This window comes from Protopterus annectens, chromosome 7.part0 (genome assembly GCF_019279795.1).
Source record: "Protopterus annectens isolate FY-2018-M chromosome 7.part0, PAN1.0, whole genome shotgun sequence".
NCBI classification, from domain to species: Eukaryota; Metazoa; Chordata; order Ceratodontiformes; family Protopteridae; genus Protopterus; species Protopterus annectens.
Genome location: NC_056739.1, coordinates 613,244,396 through 613,257,424, shown reverse-complemented (window position 1 = coordinate 613,257,424; position 13,029 = coordinate 613,244,396).

Sequence of the window (13,029 nt, the reverse complement as noted above, 5' to 3'; positions counted from 1 at the left end):
ACCCTTTCAATGCACACCTTTATGCCAGCAATTTGATATGCACATAATATACAGTTTTAATACATTTGTAACACAAGCATATGAATCATGTTGATATTAACAAATGACATATAATTATTTACAAAATTCCAGCTAGCTGTGTTGGCAGTACCTCTTTTGTCACAATGGAATTTTTACATGCACCTAAGCTACCACCACCTCAACCAGATGGGACCTCAGTTTAACATCTGACAATCTTACTAAACATAGGTTTTGCTTTCTGCAGAAATTTGGCAGTTCATTGGGGAATTTTCCTCTACTTTTTTGATGAAATACCATAGGATCTTTTACATTCTGCCAGTCACCCACCATGTCTGTTTGATGGGTCCTCAGTTTAACATCTTGTGCCATGGATGGCATATTTGGGAATGTAGCACCCCTTTTTGTCCTGCACTGCAGTATCGGTATTAGAAAATGAATCCAAGCATTAAGTGTTGGAAGAGAACCTACAGCCTTCTGATCTTCCAGCATCAAAGGCTAGTGTGCTACCTGTTGAATCATTGACACTGCTAAAGGCTTATGATAAGATATACAATTCTTAGTGTTAAATGAGGAGCTTAAAGATTATTGTAGGGCCTAAAGTGACTGGTAGAAAATGTATTTCAGCAATCTGCACAACTTCTGAGTGTTTCAAATGCATCAGTGCCTTAGTCTGTTTGTACTACTAAACCGAGTTTCCTTATTTTTTCAGTTTGTTGTGCTTTTCCAATAACCCTGGTTATAGCTGATAAAAGTATGTGGGTTGCAAAACAGTTAGGAAAAAAACAGGAAGCCAGGAAAAAAAGTTATATAGCTGGGCTTTTTATGTGTCTGTAGGTTTCATCAGCTTGGTTGACTGCCATTTTATCAGGCTCAGGATCGTAGTACTTGCTTCCTTATGTCATGATTCATTGCATGTAAAAAGTATGAAGACTGGTGGGCTTTGCACTCTACAGGACCCATGTCAGTCTGTATTTCTGAGTCGCATTGATCTGTGTTTTGGTGTGCTTTGTTGAGATGAATTTTGTTAAACTGCAGCTCAAAGAAATCTTTGAACTCCTTCCAGCACAGTTTTTTTATTATATTACCCATTCCTGGATCATCAGTGTAGTCTAAATGTGTCTGTAAATTATAAGGTACAATGTAAAGCAATTACCAAATTAAAATACATATTACAACTTGACATTTTGGGTCAAGGGAAGCAGCTTTCTTTAAAATGCCTATATGTTTTTACATGGGTAGATTTTGTTTGTTAGTTATGTGAATGTGAGCTATCTGTTCTGTTGTTAGCAATTTGGATGTCATTTACCACATCTTGAATGTTTATAGTTTATGCTACTAGTATTGACTAAAGATTTTATATTTTATTTATTTAGCTGCTTGTTCACCTACTTATTTATTTCCATTTGTTAACCAGAAATGGCTGACTGGAAAGACTCCATTTTTACTTCAGTCCCAGTAAAAAAGGTTCCAAATATCTATCTATCTAGATGTATGTACATATCTATATATCTATAGCTATCTATATCTATCTATCTTTATCTATTTATCTATCGATCTATATACAGTGCCCCAACATCATTTGGTCAACATAGGCATGTAGTCAAGATCAACAATCCCCAGGTAGGGGAATAATTCCTTTCCCTGGGGATTGTGCAGTCTTTGAGTTAGCGCATATATATATAGCAGGGGGTGTTGGGACATAGCCCCTCACATGGGGGTACAGAAGATAGACTGGGTGGTTTACTTCACTCTGGGGTAATCCCTGGAGCACACACAGAATGTGTTGATATTAGTGACTTTGATGTTATGACATTGATCTACTAGGTATCGGGGTACCATGTATTTGATCCAGTACCCAGCATCCATATATAGTATATCTATATCTATATCAGTATCTATATCTATATTTATATATATATATATATATATATATATATATATATATATATATATATATATATACCTACATATAGATATCTATATCTATACCTATATCTATCTATATAACAAATGAACACAGTAATTAGACTGTTCATAGAGATCCATGCTATATAACAGAAGTAAACAGGACATACTACTGTGCAGCTAGATTAATAACTGATAAAGTTCTACCACAAGAACACTGGGTAGTGAGAGAAGGAGATAAATCGAATACCATCATGTAAAAATCAAATAGAGAAAATTATAAAGCAATTAAGACAAGAAGTGTCACTGTTAGAAGACTATAGAAGAGGGAATAGATCAACAAAAATACTAAGAAAATAGATGTGATAAAAGTAATGTGCAATATTAGAACAGACCAGGCTTTATCATGCACTATTGCAAAAAACAAACTAAAGATTTCAGCACAGGTGGAAAAAACTTAGAAGATACAAAGATAAATATAAAGGAAAAGTGCAAAATAAGCAATTTATTGATGACCCAAAAAAGATTTTATAGAGAACTGGGAAATAAGGTAAAAGGAATTGAAAGACTGCCAAAAAATAAGAAATTTATACATTTTGGAGAAGTATCTATGAAGATCCTGTGAAACATAACAAAGGTGCTAAATGGATAAAAGAAAGAATAAGAAGTTTAAAGGTACAGGATATGAAATGGGATGAAGTAACAGCTAGACAGGTTGAATTAAAGTTAAGAAAAGCCTCTAATTGGAAAACCCCAGGCCTAGATGCAGTACAAAACTTCTGGTTAAAAGTATTGACATCTTTGCACAAAGATTTGCCCATGAGTAATGCATCCAGAACAGACAATAACCTGGCTAACAACAGGAAAAACAATGCTCCTGCTTAAGAGTGAAACTGCAAGCTAACCTAAAAATTATAGACCAATAACTTGCCTTCTGACAACGTATAAGCTATACACGGGAATTGGTGCTGACAGAGTTTATACTCCTTTAGAAGAAAACTCAATTATGACAGTAGAACAAAAGGGCAATAAAAGAAAGTCATATGGAACAAAGGATCATTTGTTGTTAAATAAAGTCATAGTGGAGAACTATAGAAAGGGGAAGAATCTATGGCATGGATTGACTACAAAAAAGCATTTAATAGTATCCCTCATTCATGGATAAAAGAGTGCTTAAAAATGTATAAGATACACCTCAATTTGATCGATTACATTACAGTGACCATGAAACAGTGGGAAACCACTTTACAATTATGCCACGATAAAGGACAAATTGTTATCCCAGGGATAAAATTCAAAGGGGGATATTCCAGGGTGACTCTCTGTCACCGTTACTATTCTGCCTTGCCCTTAATCCATTAAGCTGTTTACTTAGCTTAGACCATGGCTATAGTGTGGCTCCCAGGAAACAACAAAGTGAAAGACTTCTCACCTTCTCTTTGTCGATGATTTAAAACTGCATAGCTCATCAGATGAGGAACTGAAAGCATAACTGCAAGTTGTCAAAACTTTTTCAGATGATATAAGAATGTCATTTGGTCTTGATAAATGTGCAAAAGCAACCTTTAAAGCAGGAAAAGTGCAATGCCAGGAAAACATCAGTTTGGGACAAGAATGTGATATAAAAGAACTTGAGCAAGAAGGAGTGTATAAATATTTGGGAATCGATGAAGGATCAACAATAAAACATGAACAAATGTGAAAAAAATAAGGAATATTTCAAAAGACTTAAATTAATCCTGAAAACATCACTGACATATAAGAACAAAATTCAAGCTATAAACCAAATTGCTCTTCCTGTCCTAACTTACAGTTTTGACTGGCCCCAAAATGTGTTGGCTAGATTAGATTGGAAAACAAGAAGGATGCTCATGCTCACCAAATGATTTATAAAAATCAGTGCATACCAAGATTATATATTCCCCGTTCCGAAGGAGGGATGAGCCTCATTGAAACTGATTATATGTGTACATCTGCAATCATGGGACTCCACACATATCTGTTGACCTCACAAGATCCAAACATAGTATAAGTTTTGAAACATGAGGTGAATAAATCTAAGATGCTTAATCTAGTAGAAGCTTATTGGCATCAAGCAGGAATGGAAATCAAACCAGAAGTAGATAAAAATCAGGCAGCAACTGTATGTGCCAAAAACAAAAGAAAGAATGTAATGTGAAGGATCAGACGAGAAGGAAGAAATGTGGAAAAAGCATAAATATAGTTGCAAGTATAGAAAACTTCTGGAAGAACCTCATGTTGATCAGGAATGAACACTGTAGTGGTTAAGGAAAGGCAGATTTAAACCAAGAGATAAAAGATTAATATTGGCGGCCCAAGATTATGGGCTGCGTACATGTTGGTTTATAAAGTCCATTGAACATGTGGGAGAAACAGAAAAATGTAGGTTTTGTAAAACCAAACTGGAAACAGTTGCACACCTCATTGCTGGTTGTGACATACTAATGGCAGAAGGACTGTATACTGAAAGGCATAATAATATGGCGAGACTGTTGCACTGGGGATTGTGCAAACATTATGGTATTGAAATTGCTGAAAAACGCTGGAAACATGATCCACAAAATATCATAGAAAATGAAGATGTTTACATCACATGGGATCATCCATTACCAGCAGTTCAAAAGATAGATGCTAGAAAACTGAATATAGTGGTCCAAGAAAAGAAGACAAGAGTAGCATTGATCATTGAAATCGCCACACCCAGTGACTACAGTGTCTTGCGTACAGAGAGACACAAAGTCATAAAGTATCAGGATCTGCAGGCAGAAATGAGAGCAATGTGGAAGAAAGATAGCCAGACAGTTCCAATAGTAGTAGTAGGAGCAACGGGTCTTATAAAAAAAGAATCTACAATCATATTTAGATATGTTACCAATACATGTAACCATGTACAAATTGCAGAAGGAGTCATTGTGCGTGCTGTGAAGAGCACTACTGGCTGACAAAAGATTGAAACAACACTAATTTCATGAACTTTAATCATACTTTGACTTAGGAGTGGGGTCCATTCTCATCATGGTATCAGAAACCCAAAAGACTTTGGAATTAAAAAGAGTAGGTAGATAGATACAGATATTTAGGCAAAGAGAGAGACAGTTTAGTCCCAAATGAGAGCTCTCTTGTCCTGTTCTTTGATTCTAACAGTACCTAAACAGAGATCGTTCTCTATATTTGTGTGAGTGTGTTGCCATGCTGACAGTTTCCTAGCTAAAAGAATAATGTTCTTTGGGGAAAACTCAACACCCATCTGTCCAGTGGCAGTGATAGCAGCCTGATGTGCCAAAGGTCTTGGGTTCAAGTCACAGATGAGAGCTATACTGTCATCTCACTTACATGATTGCCTGGTCATTGTTTCTTTCACTTTTCTTACAACCAAATATCAGTGGTCATAATGTGGATGTGTTTTTAGTAGGAGATGAGTAGGCAGGCTGCACATACAAAAACAGGGTTTTTACATGATCACTTTTGATTAAAAATAATAAGTCTTGTTGAGAGGGAGAGTGTGTGTGTTTAACAACAGCAAGTTAAACTATGTTGATGTAATTTTTTATGCTTTTGGTTTGAACAAGGGTATCATTTTTTGCAGACAAGTGATGTATGGAAGCAATTGGTTGCTACAGGATCACTTGAGAATGATTATTAATATGGTTTGTTGTGAAATGCACCCTTCCATCTACAAGTCATACAACACTGAATCATCTGTAAAAGACCAATGGCATCAAAATGGCACTTATGTTTTTGTAATCTATGCCTGAACTGATTTTACAATTGGCTCTTATTAATAGTCTAGTGTCTGTATTCAGTATGAAGCTTTACTGTTTTGCAAATTTTTTTTATAACTTTTTTAAGAAATTGGAAGCATCATGTGGCCTTGAGGGATGAATCACTTTCCATACCTCAGACTACCCATGTTCAATTAGCTGCGTAGGCACTGAAGGGGCCACAGGGGAGGATGGCAGTAAGTTGCAAGTGCTGGCTCACCCATCCTGGGGGGAGGGAGACAGACTAGGCTCGCTGCAATTAGCAGCATTTAGGGTCTTGCTATCCTTGTGCTGCAAGAGTGGAGAGACACTTAGTCTTGAGGTACTAAATGCGCAGAAGCAGGTATACAGTTCTCAAGGGGAGTGGGTGTGGTGCTGGCAGGGCTGCCACAAGGAGGCAGGGTTAATTCACCCTCCCTGGCAGCAGTATGACGCTGTACCAGCATCCTCCTTTCTCACATCAGCCCTGGACATGGGTTCGGTTCAAACTAGAGAAGACGAAGTTGGGCCCATTAGACCTACTGAATGAAGGAACAAGTTAATGGCAGCTGATCGCCAGCTGTGGGCAGGGTGGGGGGAGATACTGGAAGTCCACATTAAAACATTAACATTGAAGCCAAAAGAACATTCGTACTTATGTATGATTCTTAGAAAAGAAAGGAAAAGCAGAAGGCCCTGGTGCTAAGGTACACTTAATCCACCACTGACTGATGTGTACAAAAATTAAAGAGTTTTTCTCTTTCTAGTCTGTTGTTTATAGTGACAGCTTACAGACACAAATATTAGTAGAACACTGACATACACAAGTTTGTTGCTAATTTCTGTTTACAGATTTCAGAAGGGTCTTAACTACATATATTGCACATGTGTACAGTTAAACTGATACTGTATATATTGTAATACCTTCAGCCTATGCTTTCTATACTTAACTTTTATTTTACTGTACTTTGATCTTTTCTGTGTAGACCTCTACAGGAGATGGGATATGTCCAATAAAATATTCCCAAGTAACTAAATTCAACTAGACACTGTGAAAATGGAAGTAAGAATAAAATCACTAACACTTATTACTGACCAGACTACAAGTTTTGCATCTAAGTTTCTTCCTGCAGTTCCATCAATTTCTTTTGGTTTCCAGTGCATACCACAACATTTTGAACCCTAAATTCTGAGATACATGTTTTGAGTAACGTTTAATTTTACCTTGAGGGATTCTACTAAGATCTTATCTTCTTAAATATAAATAAAGTGCAGCATTTTAAAGGACATAAACAATGAGCTTTGGCATGCTGGGCAGTGTAAATAACTAAATATTACTTTACTGCACAGTGAAAATTATAAGAAAACCCAAGTATATTTGTTCATAGTGGGGAGTCACACCCCAGTGTCCTGTAATGTGCAATGTGTAATGTATATCAACCCCATAAGCTGTTCTAGATTGAGTTAATGACAATGGTTAGTTTTGCCTGAAAAAAAAATTGATGTAGTGGTAGGTAGGTGGTGCATGCCTCCCTGTCCCTCATAAAAATTGTGAGTCTCTGTTAAATCACTGCAGACTGCAGTCAGTAATGCCAGAAAACATGCTGCATATTTTTCAGGTAATACTTGTTGCTGTAAATCCTGTTCTATCAACTTTTTTAAGTGGGTTACAGCAACATTTAAACACTGTCCCTGATTTTGGCCCTTTGTCTCCCTGTTATTTTGGTTTTGTCCCTGATTCCTGAACAAGTTTGGCAGCTAGGATTTAATGTACCAGACAGCAGGGTAATTGACATTATTGCAGTGAAGCAATGGAAAACTTATACCCAAATATTATTAAGAACCCTAGTGTTCACGTTAAGGACTGTGGTATAAAGGCCCTGTTTCTGTGATGCGGTATTATGGGATTCAGCGACACATTAGCTGCAATAAAGAACAACTACATTATTGGCTAATTTGCGTGTCTCTAATAGCTAATGCTGACAACCAATACACCATATTATACAATTCCTCCCCTAAAACGTGCACACTGATTGGCCAGCCCAACCAGCGTGCCCGTTGTAAATCCCACAATATACTAACGGAAAAAGGTCCGGTCGCCCGGACTTTTTCGTTAGTATAAAACACTGTCTCGCTATGTTAAAAGAGTTTAACATAGCAACACAGGTTTAAAAAAAGCAACGGAGATCTCCGTTGCTTTTTTTAAAAGCTGTCTCACTATGTTAAACTCCTTTAACATAGCGACACAGTGTGTAAAAAGCAACGGAGATCTTGCAATCTCCGTTGGTTTTTAAAGTTGTTCGCTATATTAAATGGGTTTAACATAGACAGCTTTAAAATAAGCAACGGAAATGTCCGCTGCTTATTTTAAAGCTGTCTCGCTATGTTAAACCCATTTAACATAGCGAAACAGTAAAAAAAAGCAACGGAGATCTTGCGTTCTCCGTTGCTTTTGCCCACAGCTCTGATGTACTGTGCAGGCGCGCAGTACATCAGAACTGCCGCAGAATACCAGACAGCTGCGGAAGGGCAGTAAAGAGGCATTATACAATGCCATTATTTAAGAAAAGTAATTATTTCTTTTCTTAAATAATGTCATTAATAGCAATAACCCTCTGGTGTGGTAATGCTGGATTTACCCACGGTTGGCTTTGTTTGGTCCCTCGGGTTTCGCCCTCAGGACCAAACCACGCCAACCGTGGGTAAATCCAGCATTACCCACACCCAGGCGTGGGTTATTGCTATATTAGCACGGTCTCCCGCATTCACTTACCCACACACTTACACACAGTAATAGTCACCACATAGCCCATCCATGTCCTTGTGTTACAAGAATGTTCCTGATATCTCCTTTTTCCTCCCTGGTAAATCATGTATGATTATAGTCAGTCAATGATGCCAGACATTAGTGTTTCACAGTTCATATATTTCAATAAATGTATGCTAGTGCAAAAGCTGTTTTTCTAGAGACTTTCTAAGTTTGTAATTAAAATACAGCCCTAGTTGTCTGTCTTTGTCCCACCATTAATTTTGGCTTTATCTAGATCTGTTGGGATACCAGGTTGATAGGTTTTCTTTATGATCCATGTCCCTTTTGCTTGTATTTCTCAAACATTTGCAGACATTAAATAATCTCCAAGATCTGCATTATATGCTAAAAAAACAAAACAAAACAAAAAAAAACACTTCTTGCACTAACTTACCAGTTAGAGCATCAGGTTAATGCTGATGTTTCCTGTGGCAAGTCTGCAGTGTTCTTAGCTGTAATTCCCTTTTTTTCATATCTTATGTCATATTACATCCCTGGTGTCCAGTAGTATTGTGGTAGACTAATATCCCCTGTGGGAGGTGGAAGGTTACAGGGTTTAAATCAATCTTATTACCTTTAAGGTAGACTATTTATAGCATCCCTGGTGTCTAGTTGTTCCCTGCCCTATGTTTTTTTTTTTTTTAATTAAGTGCCTTTAAGGCCTGTTGTATAGAATATCCCCAGTGGCTAGTGTCTCCCCCTGACCCATATCTTCAGAGTTATCCCTGGTTTCTAGTGGTCCTTCCGAATCACATCTTCAAAGTTATCGCCTGGCGTCTAGAGGAACTCCTGCCCCTAACCTGCCTGTTAAGGCAAGATGGTGTACAGTTATCCTTGTCCTAGTGCCCCCCCCCGACCCAATGTTGCAGACTTTGCTCTTTAGTATAAGGATGTGTGTAAGACTGAAATGTAACCTTGTGGAATATAATGAGCTCTATGACCTGTCACTGTTTTTTTTTCTCTTTCTTTATATGCTAATGTTTGTATATTGTGTGTGACGGTTAACATTTGATGTTTTGCCTTCTGTTATACTGGTACTGTATGACATCCTGTAAGATTTGTTAACTGTGGAGGTTTTCTCCTCAGGCCTCTAATGAAAAGGAGCCTGCCATGGCATTGTCAGACTTTCATGGTGTATAAAATTTTAATTCATTTAAATAAATATGTATTTTATTACTTGAAATACTGCATAAATAAGTAGATCATTCTCTTTTCCACGTCCATATTCTCCTGCCAATTTAGTTTTTTAACCTTTTCCTTGCTGTCTCTCATCCAGACATTGCAGCCTTCACTACATTGACTGTCCCCATCATTGTCTTCCTCCTCCTGATCCTAAACCTATCTCTGTGATCAGTATGGTACCCCTTTCTCACAGTGGAAGTCCTGGTTCTTCCTCTTGTCTGTAGGAGTGATGTGTGAATGAGAATCAATCCATTTATCTCCCTGCAATTCTTGTTGTATTTAACTTAGTAGAATTAGATTAAGTTGGACGTCAACTCATAAGAATTGTGTTTTAATCCGTCTTGTTGCCTGACTCTCCTATCTATTCTATATATGCTTTCAGTCATTCTTTGGAATATAAAGTAGTGCATTTTTGTTATGTCTGCTGCTGTCCTACTGCTGTCTTTCAGTTACACTAACTAAAACAATTTAGACTTTAAAATTCTTAAATAGTTAAAACAAAGTCATACAGAAGAACCCCTTTTGGCCAGAAAACTTTATGAATAATGACTATTTTCCCACTTTGAAAAGGAAATGTGCTTAGGGGTTGTTTAGAATGATTTAAGCTGAATGTCATTGCATATTATATATAGTTAGCCATGATGGTAATACTTAAAGTGAAACGCATTCTATGTTTGAATAAACAGTTATCAGAGGATGTTAGTTCCTGGTTCATAGGATCATAGGAAGTTACTAGGCTATTGGCCGTGAGGCCCTTTAGAAGTCTAGCCAAGAGTTTTACCCATGTTTAGACAGGTAAGCACCCAAAGTCCCTGTCCAGCAGGGACACAGGTGAAATCCCAGGGGTGTATTTTCTGTTTCCCATCCAGTTATCCAGGTTGCACTTCAAAAAGGGGTAATGAGGTACTCTGCTTGACATGGAGAGGGAGTCTATTCCACAGATGGGGGAGTCTCTGGGACACTCCCACCAACAAGTCCTATTGATGTCACAGACCAGGTTGAAGTCACGCGTGCGGGTTACTCAAGTGGAGCTTGACTTGAGATATGCAGCAGTCCCATCAAGGCAGGGTCTGAGATTGGTTTGTATGCCAGACAGAGGTCACCTCTGAAGAGTCTGCAAGAAATTGAGTAGAGGCACATGGCTTTTAGCCTATCTGTGTAGGGTAGATGTTTGAGGCCATGGATTCTTCTGGTAAGGAACCTCTGCTGCATGTGCTTTGCAAAGTATATGTCAAAGGGGGCATTGTACTCAATAATTGGCCTTAAAAGAGAAGAATACAGGGATGTTATTACCTCCTTATCCCTGGAAGAGATACCCTTACTTATGAGGTGGGCCATGTAGAAAGTTTTCCATACAATGGAAGCAACATGGTGGTCAAAAGTCAGGTTGCTATCAACCTAAGTGCCCAAATCCCTCATGACTGATTATGTGCTTAGGACATTATCAATGTGATAATATGCAGGGACATCACTCCCCCCAAAGGGGATGATGATGCATTTTTTGGCATTCAGCTTGAGGCCACGTTTCTGACACCAGTCATTTGTTGGATGAGACCCTCTTGGAGGATGTCCACATCACTTAGTGAATTGATGACCATGCCCAGCTTGCAGTCATCTGCAAACTTGGCCAGCCATAGCCCACTGGTTTTGGCCTGCACCTCAGAGAAGTATATACTGAATAACATAGATCCCAAGACCGATCCCTGGGGTACGCTGCTCATTATGAGTCTACCGCTTGAGGTGGCTTCTATTTTGATTAGGTGTCAAAACCCATCCCTGTGGTACACTGCTCATTACAGGTCTACTGCTTGAGGTGGCATCCCCTATTTTGATTAGGTGGGTTCTATCAGTGAGCCAGTTTGCTACCCATCTGGTAACATATTGATTGATGCCTAGTTGAGACAGTCTATCTATTATGCTCAAGTGGGGAATAGTGTCGAAGGCTTTGGCCAGGTCAAGGTAGGTGATGCACACCAACTTCTCCTCATCCATGACTCTGGTGACTGTCCCAAAGAAGTCAACCAAATTTAACAGACATGACCTTCCCTTGACAAAGCCAAACTGTGTAGGGTTGACTGTTGGGAGGTTGCCAATGTCCCTCTTAATGAGGTTCATGATAATCCGTTACATGCCCTTGCAGATCAGGCTAGTTAGATTGATGGGTCTATAATTTCCTGGATTGGTGGGCGCTCCACCTTTGTGTAAAGGGATGACAGTGGCTGTCCTCCACTAGGCTGGAACAATGCTGGTACTCGGCCTTTGGTTGAATATAGTGCCTAATGGTGCTGCAAGTTCATGCCTGAGTTCATGTAGGATGCAAACTGGGATGTTATCTGGTCCTATGGAAGCTGTAGTATTTGCCTTTGAGAGGGCAGTGATGACCTGTTCCCTAGAGGTAAGGGAAGGGGGCAGGTACTAGGGATGTCCTGATTTACTAATGGGGGGACAGAGGGGTGAAGGTTTTGCTGAATCTGTCAGTCAGTAGGTTGGCTATATCTACAGCATTTTTGTATGTGGTGTCCTTGACCACCACTTCTGAACTCATCTGGGTGCTTCCTTTGAGACTGTGGACATATGCAAAGAAGGCCTTATAATTGTCTCTAGTAGATGTGGCCAATTTGGACTCAAAGTTGGCTTTAGAGGATTTCACTAGTGCTCTTATTTCCTTGTTCAGGCTAAGGACAGATTGCTTCCAATTGGGCACCTGCTCCATCTTGGTCCTGGACAGCAATTTTTTAGTTTTGTTATAAAGTTTATTTTCTGCAGATGTCCACCAGACAGGTTTACTCTTCCTTGCGGAGGATGATTTTGTCCTGTCAGGTATTTATGATTCCATGCATCACATGCATATATAGTACTTTGGTGTAGATTTGGACATTGGTGTCAGTTCCAACAGAGGGGGAGGGGGCTGTAAAGCTGTTTATACCATCCCTCAGGAGGTTGTAATCAGCTCTGGAAAAGTTTTTTTGTTTGACCCTAGCTGGGGGGGGGGGGGGGGGATGATGACTTCGAAAATGGCTGCATTATAGTCGGATCTTGCCAGGGAGGATGATACTGTAGGGGGCTGCAGTGGTTACTTATGCTGGTTAATACCAAGTCCAAGATATTATCACCTCTTGTGGGGGTATCAACTAGCTGTTCCAAGGCATTTGCATTGATAAACTCGAGGAGTCTCTGGGCATTTGCGTTCTGGCATGAGTAGTTTTTCCAGTCTATGGTTGTGTAGTTAAAGTCACCCAGGATCAGGGTAAAGGGTTGAATCTTGATAGATTTGAAGAGGTCCAGATAGGTGGAGTGGACATCTTGATTCAAATTTGGGGGTCTGTAGCTAACTATAATTTGAATAGGGGT